The following is an 11,667-nucleotide window of genomic DNA, read 5'->3' on the forward strand; positions in this document are numbered from 1 at the left end:
AGCCCACTGAGCCACATACTGTGAGCAAAAGGCAAAGCAGCTCGATTATAACCTCTCACTTTATCTAAATATTTCATGCCTTCCCCCATCCTCCCCTATCAGGCAGTGCTGGTCTTGAGGTTCTCTGGCATTACATGGACCAAATCATACCCTATTTATTCAGGGACCAAGTAATGCATACAAACATTCTCTAGCTCTTTAAACAATAAGATCTTACTTTCACAACAATGCCACGGCAACATTTTTAGGTTAATTGTTTTTTTTAAATATAGTTCCGTTCCTTCAAAATTACCAAAAAAATCACCAACTCTGTGGCTGGCAACTAGCAGTTTCATTACTATTCATTTGATTAACTTTTAACCACATGTATTGACCACCAGGCCTGTTAAGAAATTCTGTTCAGTCATTTGCAGCACAGAAATCTTGATGAAAGAGAAAAAAATTAATTCTGAGGCACTGATTTTCATTTTTATCCTTGGACAAAATGCCATACAGACCCTTTCCAAAAAAATAGAATATCATGGAAAAGTTCGTTTATTTCCATAATTCCATTCAAAATGTTAAACTTTAATAGATTATATATTCAGGGCCCACAACTCAAACAACTAAGTACTTGAAATCGTTTATTTGTACATAATTTGGGCTTCCAGCTCATAAAACCCACGAATACAGGAATTCAAAAAATTACAACACTGTGAAGACATCAGCCCAAATTTTACAGGGCATGAATGTTTTAAACTGAGTGTCACACACAACTCATCTACTCAAAGCACCTGCACAGGTTTCCCTAGGTGTCATTAAATTGCTTCACTTTGGTTCAATTGTCTCAGTTAGGTTCAATATGGGATAGACTGCAGACTTGACAACTAGCCAGAAGAGCATCATTGATATCCTCTATAGGATGGGTAAGTCACAAAAGTACATAGCTAAGGAGGCTGGCTGTTTACAGAGTGCTGTGTCCAAACATATCAATGAAAAGTCTAGTGGAAGGGCAAAATGTGGCAGAAGATGATGCACCAGCAGAAGAGATGACCATGGGCAGGAGTCAGTTTCAAAAAGCACCACATTCAGACGCATCCGGGAGATGGGCTACAACTGTTGGGTTTCTCGGGTCAAACAACTTCTGAGCCTGAGCCAATGTCGAAAGCGTCTCAACTGGGCCAAGGAGAAGAAGGACTGGACTGTTGGCCAGTGGTCCAAAGTCCTCTTTCCCGATGAAAGTAAAGTGTGCCTTTCATTCCGGAATCAAGGTCCAAGGGTTTGGAGGAAGACAGGTGAGGAAGAGAACCCAAGCTGCCTGAGGTCCAGTGTGAAATATCCACAGTCAGTCATGATTTGGGGTGCAATGTCCGGTGCAGGTGTTGGTAAACTCTGCTTTCTTAAATCCAAGGTCACTGCAACAGTCTACCAGAATGTTTTAGAGGATTTCATAATTCCTTCTGCTGAGGATCTGTATGGAGATGCAGATTTCATCTTCCAGCAAGCCCTGGCCCCTGCCCATACCGCCAGAAGCATCAAAACCTGGTTTGATGGCCATGCCATCACAGTGCTTGACTGGTCAGCCAACTCGCCGGACCTAAACCCCATTAAGAATCTATGCGGTATTATCAAGAGAAAAATGAGGTCCACCAGACCCAAAAACAAAGAGCAGCTGACAGCAAGTATCAAGGAAATCTGGGCTTCCATAACTTCCAGGCAATGCCACGGCACATCGAGGCAGTGATTAAGGCAAAGGGATTCCCAACCAAGTATTGAAGATTGACATATCGTTTTGAAAGTACCATATTTTGATTGATTTGATCCTAATTTCTTTCTTTTTTTCTGAAAAAACTGAGAAGTAAATGGTGACATCTTCTATATTCACAGTATTCTTTTTTTTTTTAATTCCTGTTTTTGTGGGTTTTATGAGCTGGAAGCCCAAATTATGTACAACTAAGTACTTGAAATCGTTTAAGTTGTGGGACCTGATTCAATAATCCATGAAAGTTTAATGTTTTGAATGGAATTATGGAAATAAATCAACTTTTCCATGATATTCTAATTTTTTGGAAAGAGTCTGTATATGTATTCAGGAAGACCATTCTTGCATTACTTCTCTGCTCTTCAAGAGCAGCATTTTTGAGCGCACTGACTGGGACATGTTCAGGGAGGCTGCAACCTACGGTGACTCTACTAACCTGGAGGAGTACACCACATCGGTGACTGGCTACATCAGCAAGTGCATTGATGATGTCACCGTCTCCAAGAACATCACCACACGCTCCAACCGGAAGCCCTGGATGACTACGGAGGTGCGCACGCTGCTGAGAACCCGTGACACCGCCTTCAAATCAGGTGACCAGGCTGCCCAGAGAACAGCGAGGGCCAACCTGTCCAGGGCCATCAGAGCTGCGAAGCGTGCCCATGCCCAGAAACTATACAGCCACTTCAAAGACACTGGGGATGTTCGGCGCATGTGGCAGGGCATCCAGGCCATCACCAACTACAGGGCATCTCCACCTGCCTGTGACAGTGAGGCCTCCCTTCCAGATGTGCTGAATAGCTTCTACGCACGGTTTGAAGCCCAAAACATCATGGCAGTGAGGAAGTCCATCCCACCTCCCAACGACCAGGTGCTCTGTCTGACCGTAGCTGATGTGAGGAAAACTCTGCTTAGAGTCAACACGTGGAAAGCTGCTGGACAAGACAACATCCCTGGTTGTGTGCTCAGAGGATGTGCAGAACAGCTGGTGGATGTTCTCATAAACATCTTCAACATCTCTCTGAGCACCACAGTCATCCCAACATGCTTCAAAACCGCCACCATCATCCCCATGCCAAAGAAGTCTTCAGTGTCATGCCTGAATGACTCACGCCCATCATCATGAAGTGCTTCGAGAGGCTCGTCATGAGGCACATCAAGTCCCAACTGCCACCCTCACTGGACCCCCTGCAGTTTGCATACCGTCCCAACCGCTCTACGAACGATGCCATCACCACCACCCTTCATCTGGCCCTCACCCATCTAGAGAAAAAGGAAACTTAGGTGAGAATGCTGTTCATAGACTTCAGTTCAGCATTCAACACCATCGTTCCTCAGCATCTGATCGGGAAGCTGAGACTGCTGGGCTTAAACACCTCTCTCTGTAACTGGGTCCTGGACTTCCTGACTGGGAGACCTGAGTCAGTCAGGATTGGGAGCAACATATCCAGAACCATCACGCTGAACACGGGAGCCCCCCAGGGCTGTGTGCTCAGCCCTCTACTTTTCACACTGCTGACCCACAACTGTGCAGCAATGCACAGCTCAAACCATATAACAAAGTTCGCCGATGACACAACTGTGGTGGGTCTGATCAGCGGGAAAGATGAGGAAGCATACAGAGAGGAGGTGCGACGGCTGACGGACTGGTGCAAAGCCAACAATCTTTCCCTGAAGGTGGACAAAACAAAGGAGGTGGTTGTCGACTTCAGGAGGGCACAGAGAGATCACTCCTTGTTGAGCATCGGCGGCTCCTCTGTGGAGATCGTCTAGAGCACCAAGTTCCTTGGTGTCCACATCACGGAGAACCTCATGTGGACCCTCAACACCAGCTCCATTGCCAAGAAGGCCCAGCAGCGTCTCTACTTCCTGCGGAGACTGAGGAGAGCGCACCTTCCACCCCCAATCCTCACCATGTTTTATAGAGGGACCATAGAGAGCATTCTCTGCGGCTGCATCACAGCCTGGTACGGGACTTGCAGCGTCTCGGACCGCAAGACCCTACAGAGGATTGTGAGGACAGCTGAGAAGATCATTGGGGTCTCTCTCCCCTCTATTACAGACATCTACACCACACGCAGCATCCGCAAAGCCATCAGCATTGTGGATGACCCCACACACCCCTCACACACACTCTTCTCCCTGCTCCCATCTGGCAAAAGGTTCCGTAGCATACGGGCCTCCACTGCCAGAATGGGGAACAGCTTCTTCCCTCAGGCCATCAGACTTAACCGGAACTGAAAACAATCCCCCCCCCCCCACACACACACAGACACACACACACACACACCTGTGCATCTGTATATAATATTTATTGTTATTTATTGCCTCTCTCAACTCCTTAGTGTTCTATACCACAGCATTTTTGCACAGCATTTTTGCACAAATAACCTTCACTGCTACCATACAGTAACTTAAATACTGTATCCAGACTGTTACCACCGTTAATTTGCATTGTATATTGTTTTGTCTTGTGACTTGTGATTTCGCTCTGTTTTGTCCTGCTCTGTGTTGCACCATGGTCCTGGAGGAACGTTATCTCATTTCTCTATATACTGTGTGTATGGCTGAAATGACAATAAAACCTACTTGACTTGACTACTTGACTTTATCACTCAAAATCAATGGCTTGGTTGAAGTATGGAATCCATTATTCGTAAACAGAGACAATTTAAAAACTGGGACATGTTAATATGTGATTTCTCCTCCATAATTTCTAAATTCTCAGTTGGAGCATTCTAGCATACCTTTCAGAATAGCAAACTCTCGTTAAGAGCACATGCATAGAACAGAATTACATGATGTTCTCTGTTACACCACACATTTAGCATACTACTGCAAGAATATTTGGCAGAAGTAGAATATTAGATGGAAAGTAAGCAATTATGTTTTCCTGTTATTACGTGCGAGTACAAGTAGCATAATATATACTGCTTCTCGAGCCGTTATTACGTGTAGTTATAGTGCAGTTATGTGTTATCTGTAATTCTACCATTACAGTGTGGTTATACCGTTAAAAACTATAGGTATACTAGTCTGATAGCTAACATTTCCTATTCAGAATATGATACCACCATTAAAAACTACAGGGATTTTATTATGGCTGGGTTGATTTCCTTATTAGGGCACCGCTATCAAAAACTACAGATTATTTTGGCATTGTAAATTTTCTTAGACTATTTCACCCTTTTTAAAATATGTAAGTATGCTATTTTGATAACGTATGACAGACTGATAGATAGCTGTTTGAAACAGATTTGCACTATTGGTATGCTATTCTGATAAAGTATGCCAAAATGTCAGAACACCGTCTATCATTGGTGGAGGTTGTTCTCTAAATAGGGCGTGTGGATCTCAGCGAGGATGAGATGAGACCGTAATATATCATCCAAGACTCTCTCCCACCTGTAAAGTTATTCAAACATATTAAGTTTCACTGTAAAAGCAACAATGAAAGGTGCCAAAAAGTACATTAAAGTGGACAGGTATACGTTTCGCAGCAGCTTTCATTCAAAGTTTATAGCTCACGGCTGAGTCTATGTGGAATATTTACTAAGCCGTTTCTTTCCTCAGTACTCGCACATTTTCTTCATCAAAAGCACTAGTTTCACAGTGCTAGTTCTCGTTTTTAAGAGAGTTATGAACCAGCAATTTTAAAAAGCTTGATCCTGGCCGATTGCGTTTGAATCGTTTAATCCGGTGTTGTGCCGAATTCTGCACCCTTGTGTGAAATGCACCCCTCGTCAGCACCATGTAAAAGCTGTATTTAACCCATGTAACCTCATGCTTTGGATAGTACATTCTGTGTGGTAAAATATACTATTGAAGCAAATTTCATTTTGCTTAGGATACAGAGCCAGAATTCAAAGGGGGTGCAATTCCCGGCAGGCACCCTGCTATAAATGGCACCCCCTGCATCTTTGTCTCAGATGATCGTATCTTTTTTTTTTTTGACAATACACACAGTGGACCTAAAGTTGTTATCTGAGCAAACTTCACAGACTCAGTTTCACTGCAGCTAGATTTGAAAAGGGTGCATACCCTCATGCTTAAGGACGCACCCCCAACATGTTCCTGTCAGTTGATCTTCTCCTAATATGCTTTCCATAAATCTACTCAACAGACCAACATGAAAAAACAGTGCGAACTCAAGGTACTAACAACACAGTTACTGAGCCAGTTTCTTAAATATGAAACAAGTAAGATGCAGTAAAAAAGTCTTCTAAATGTGCAAACGAAATGTAATATTTCTGTTGCACATTTAGATTGACGGAACTATGTCTTTTCCCCCTTGGAATAGAAGTAAAGAACGGTTCGCGCTCCCGACAGGGGGTGCATTTCACGGCAGGATTGCAGAATTCGGCACAACACCGGCATTTTAGAGAAGTGTCGACTATGGATTCCACCCAGTTCCTTCAGTATTCATTGTTAACTCGACAGTTTTAATGAACTCTCTAACCTTTAAATAAATATTAATGCTTACATTTTTAAAAGTCACGTTAAATTATTTTAAAATCTGCACTGTATTCGGTAGTCCAACTACTAGCATATTATCCGAAGTTTAAGGAAATCGCAGTATAACGAAGTTACTACAAATATTACCTCCCCTTCCAAATATTACTATCCGTACTGCAAATACATGCGCACAACATAACTATTTTGTTTAAGAAAACGCTCCCCTTATCTTGTGGAAAACAAAGCTTTGAACTAGACTATAGACTTTCTTCCGCACCTCCACGTTTCATTCTTACGCTTTTGATTTGAGTTAGAGGCAACCGAAAATGAAGATATACATCGTCAATCAAGTAAACTTCGCTGTTGTAGTTATTTATTCAGCTCCAGTATAACCATGAACCTAAGTGGGTAGTAGGAACCAGATTCGCTCCTAGTGCTCCAACTCAGCAACTTGCAGTTTTGTTTCTAGTTACAGTGACGCCGCCAATGGCTGCCAAGGAATCAACAACGTAGAGATTTTTACGACGCAGCTACCCCCTCGATTCAATTGTCACTTAGTCAGCGATAACTTGAATCGATGGAAAAAAGTGCCATCTGTGTTCATGTATAATTTAAAATGAATCAACGATTTATGGCTGCTTGACTTTAAGTATTCAAACAAACGCAAACGCCTTGGAATTATGGGTGTGAGTATACTTCGGAAAAAGGTTAATAGCCAGTGCAAAAGCTTAATTTATATTTTTATTTAATATTACATGACCAACGAATTAGGGTGCAGAAACTTACCTTGTTCACCACATTACGTCCGCATTAGTTTCCGGGACCATAACAGGAAATATGTAATCGCTACTTCCGCTGGCAGATGGCGTTTAAAATGAAGCCGCCTTAAGAAAACGAACAGCGACTCTATATTTTCGAGTTGCACATCGTCGTATACAGTGCTGCCAATAACTTTGCAGGTGTTTAGGTGAATCGTGCTTGGGTTAAAAACCTCTTGTTTTCGTCAGCGACAATATATTCGGCGCTTTGTTTGGTCATGCAGTAGTGTAAGTATAATCGCGAAATCTAATATATTTTAAACCTTGGGGACAATTGCTCTGTTATTAACATATTGACTTATTAAACGACAGTGGTGTCTCCCTGAGCTTACAGTTTAAATAACAACTGGGTTAAAACAAAAAGAAAAGCCTTTGTGTTGCTTCCCTTTTTGAACGGTTTCTCCTAAACCTGCTCTGCTCATTGTTATATGTACAGTTTAAGAAGAGGTCCATGAAGTTTAAACGCGTCTTCCAATCAGATATTGTTAATAACCAATTTGATAGTTTGAAATCTGTAAGCTGTGGGTCTAAGTAAGCAACTTATATAATTGTTTCGTTTAGGTTTGCATAGTGTACCCAGTTTGATTCTTCATCGGGATATTAATTGGTGAACAGGTTTATAACTTGCACAGTGTGACGTACGTATTTTTTTTAAATAATATCTCAAGTAGGTGAGGCGATCGGGAACTATTTTTGTTTTGTTCTGGAGGCGAGTACGCTTTTCCGGACCCAGCTGAAACCAAATCACGCCCATGCTATCACTGCGGTCAAGATATCCACGCTTTACAAGTGTGGTGCACGCTTAGGATTATTATTACGGCGTCAGCTCGCGTTTAGGAAAATAACAAACTCCAAGCGATCGCGCATAAGAATGGGGTAAATACTCATTTGTACGACGTACAGGATGTACTTGAATACTATAGTAATATTTCTTACTTTCCCAAAATATATAAACAAGTCATATAGCACCTGAAGGGCAAGGTCCAAGGCTTTTTCCAGACAATTTGTTTAACTTTTACTGTAAAATGTTGAAGAAAGAAAAAGGCTGTTTGAAATCCGTTATTTTGTGTTATGAGCAAAGTTTGACAGGCCATTTCTCAGAAATTTCTCTTAAGGTATAAAAAAATCTTATACCTTCTGAAAGGCCAGGTCCTAAACTATTTTCACACAAATTTGTTCACCTTTTACCATACAATTTTCACGAAAGGGCACTTTGGAGTTTAGGCCTAATCAATTACTTGTCCAGAAAGCATTAATTGGCACCACAGGCAGCCCAGTAATTATCTCTGGAGCCTTACTTTTTTCCATTATGGATTCAGTGCCATACAAATGACAAAAGTAAAAATGATAACGATCGCTCAACCTCGTATGAGCCCATTCTTGTATGTGCAAGTGTAGGTGTGAACTGATTTGTCATTGGATTGACAGTGCCTCCACCCCCGGGCCCAAGGCGAAGCCAGGGGGAACCAGGCAACCGAGGCCATCCCGCCTCCCCCACAGCCACCTCTGTACAAGGAGGCCCACAGAGGGGGGATGGGCAGCGAGCCCCCCCCCATTCCCACCCGCGACCCTTCCACTGAGGCAAGCAGGTCCAAGGCCAAAGGGCCCCATCAACCGGGACGCCCCTCCCCACACCCCAAGGCCCTAATGTAATATGGACTGCGTATATGACTAAAGTGCAAAAAACGGGCAAGCAGTCGAGGCACGGTCACCCCACTGCTGGCAGACGGCAGAGCACCATCTGCCTTAACCCGCCTTCTTAGCCCTAGTGTCATGTGGTATATAATATGCAAGTGAAAATTGAGGGGCAGTCTCTCGGCACACCTCAGTCAACCGGGGTATTCAGTGGCACCACAGGCAGCCCAGCAAGTCCCCCCCCCCCCCCCCCCCCCCCGCCAAGCACAGACCGAAAGAGTCCTACCCCATCACGCCCAATGGGACTCCAAGTAACAGCCAAGGACGGGACAACCCCAGACTCATCTCGGCAAATGGAGAGCCGATCCAGCCAGGCAGGGTTACCCAGGCCCCCCCCAGGCAAGGCGGAGGCCCCTTCAACAATACCCTCCAACACTGTGGCCCTCGGACACTGTGGGAACGCCAACGGCAGACACCGAACCCCCCCCTCCATATGTATTATGTGTTCAGTTTCACAGTGCCTCTTTTAGTAAACATCTCAAACTGCAAGAACTAGCTTCATGGATGTTAATTGGAGGAGCCTGTTAGCTATCTGTCAAGCTAAAACCTGTGCTCTCACATTAGGAAGGACAGAATAGTGCGAGTAAAAGGCATAATTTTTTTTTAATTCGTAATTTTTTCCGTAATTAATTCATTCAAAATATCGCATTAAAGTACCTGCCCTAAAATACTCCATAATACTATACCCAGCTCCATCTCAATATCTGAGCGTGTGTATATAGCCCTGTGTTTGTATTTGTTAACATAGATAGTTGTGCTGAGTATCCGGTTGTCGCGGGTGCCTTTAAATATGGTTGTACTCTCTTCTTGCCTGATCCTCATGTGTCTTGCCATTGTGTAATTAACCACCATGTGTGTGCCTTGCTGTCCTCAGTGTATCTTCCCTGTGTTTCCCTGTCATTCATGGCTTTTGTGTTATTGTTGCTTGATGTGGGGTCCCATTAAGGAGTAACATAAAAAACAACTTTGCGCCAGTCCATCTCTCGTCATTTTCATTCGCTGCTACTGCGATTCTTTGATCTGCTTGGCGCTTCAATACAGTACATAAAATATTACTTGTTTCGCTGCTGCATCTGTGTGTTGTTTTTGCAGTTTATCATATACTTTGCTGAGTCTATATTTATCATTGAGAGAAATGTTCCATTATATTTTCTGTGCACGTAGCTAGCTAGAAGCAGACGGGTTACCGCAAGGCAAAGTAGGCTTATCAATGTAAAGTAAAAAAACAATTTCCCAACCTAACCTCTTTGTGGCTCCATTTATTCCATGTATATCTTGATTATTATTGATTTCTACACAAAAAATTATATTTACAAAACATATTTGCTGTCTATATTGTGATTCTAAGCATCCTGCGGCAGTCTGGGTCACCTCCCTCCTGGCCAGGTGGGGGCAGGGACGGGAATTGATGAGGGGTTGGTTAAGAACCCGGAACCTCGGAAGGGGCCCATGCTTCGCGTGCCCAAGTTGTGCCCCTGTCTCCTACACATTCATCACAATACACAAGGGTCAGTGGGGGGCAGTGCAGGGCTGTGGAGGCTGAAAGGCTGGGTTACACCACATGGCCTGGTCCTCAGGCCCTACCATTGTCCAATGTGCTACCCCCAATTTTAATTGCAGAATAGTCATCATTCAGGGCCTTGGGGGTGGGTGGGGTATGCAGGGATCTACTGTCTGCCAGTGGTGGGCTGCTCATGCCCTGCCTGCTCACCCAATTTTAATGCACCTCAGTTATCCATATAGCCCATCTAACAACCATCCGTATCCACAGTATAAACATAAGCTTCCATGCAGTTGCCTGTCTCCAGACTAGAAATTGTACATGGAAAGTGTAAAGTATGAACTAGGCTTCACTCCCCCTTCAAAAAAGACACACACACATAAACGCACTGGTTAGTGAAAAGGGTCAGCTTACCCACTCCTCTACCCTCCTCCCTCCCTGTCACAAAAGTTTCACAGAGACACAGGCAGACATGGCGGCAAAGCATTTTTACTGGAGGACCGGTATCCTCAAGAGACACCCCCACTCATCCTAAGTTCCAAGTCCTTCATTTTCTGAGTCTGACAACTATACAATACCAGGATGATGCACTCTGAGAATCCTAAGGTCCTTTCCTGGTGCCAACTTGAGACACTACTAGACTTCCTTATCACCAATGTTTTGAGGCTCTAGACTGCCGGGGACTTCGCTGACCTTGCAGCAGAACCAGACTAGCAGCAACCCCAGCATATGGTTACACTCGATCAGATAAACAGTCTGCTGCTTGACAGGCATCTTGCTGCTGCTGCTCAAGATGGGCTGCACTGTTCACGTAACCGGTACCAACAGACTTGTGAATAGCTTCACGCTGATCGCACGGGCTCCACTACTACCCGTCAGACAAATCCCGCACATATTCATATGCCTGGGTAAGCTCCTTACTCATCTGTCTCCTTACTAAATGTCTTTTTTTTCTTCTAACACAGTCTCCCCTCACACAAAAGCAAATTCTACAATTTCTTATACTCCATTCATATTATACCTAGCAACAGGTGTAAGAATTGGGGGAAAAATTGTGTCACTAACTGTGACATCAGAAGACCCCGTCTGGCAGTGACCCCTATGACTTTTCATAATTGTCATAATTTTTTTTTTAATAAGTGGCATTATCTCACACTCTTACATCAAATGCCCATCTAGCAACCATCCGTATCCACAGTATAAACACAAGCTGCCGTGAAGTTGCCTGTCTTCAGACCAGAAATTGTACATGGAAAGTGTAAAATATGAACTAGGCTTCACTCCCTATGGTGGAAAACATGTTGGAAATTGAATAGAACTGCTTTTTTTGTGAAATCTCCCTCCAGAGGAGAAGTCACTCTCAACCTTATATTTTCAAATATAGAAACTTGAGGTTTTTGATCAACTTAGCATTAGTTAATGTGGTTAAATTTGAGGTAAATTTTCATGTCCATAAA

The 11,667-nt window shown here is 43.5% G+C and overlaps 1 protein-coding gene and 1 long non-coding RNA gene across 2 annotated transcripts in view; one reads left to right on the forward strand and one right to left on the reverse strand.

Moving 5' to 3' along the window:
• LOC125724117 (stAR-related lipid transfer protein 3-like) overlaps window positions 1-7,050 on the reverse strand; it is a 55,136-nt gene extending 48,086 nt beyond the window's left edge. Inside the window, exon 1 of the mRNA XM_049001069.1 lies at window positions 6,983-7,050. The gene's annotated coding sequence lies outside the window, so the exon portion shown is untranslated. The remainder of the gene's footprint in view (window positions 1-6,982) is intronic.
• LOC125724145 (uncharacterized) lies at window positions 7,044-9,951 on the forward strand. Its single transcript, XR_007387173.1, has 2 exons — window positions 7,044-7,242; window positions 8,443-9,951. It is a non-coding gene; the product is annotated as an uncharacterized LOC125724145 (long non-coding RNA).
• Window positions 9,952-11,667: the final 1,716 nt, after the last annotated feature.

The sequence above is a fragment of the Brienomyrus brachyistius genome, unplaced genomic scaffold (assembly GCF_023856365.1).
Source record: "Brienomyrus brachyistius isolate T26 unplaced genomic scaffold, BBRACH_0.4 scaffold55, whole genome shotgun sequence".
In the NCBI taxonomy this organism is placed as follows: Eukaryota; Metazoa; Chordata; class Actinopteri; order Osteoglossiformes; family Mormyridae; genus Brienomyrus; species Brienomyrus brachyistius.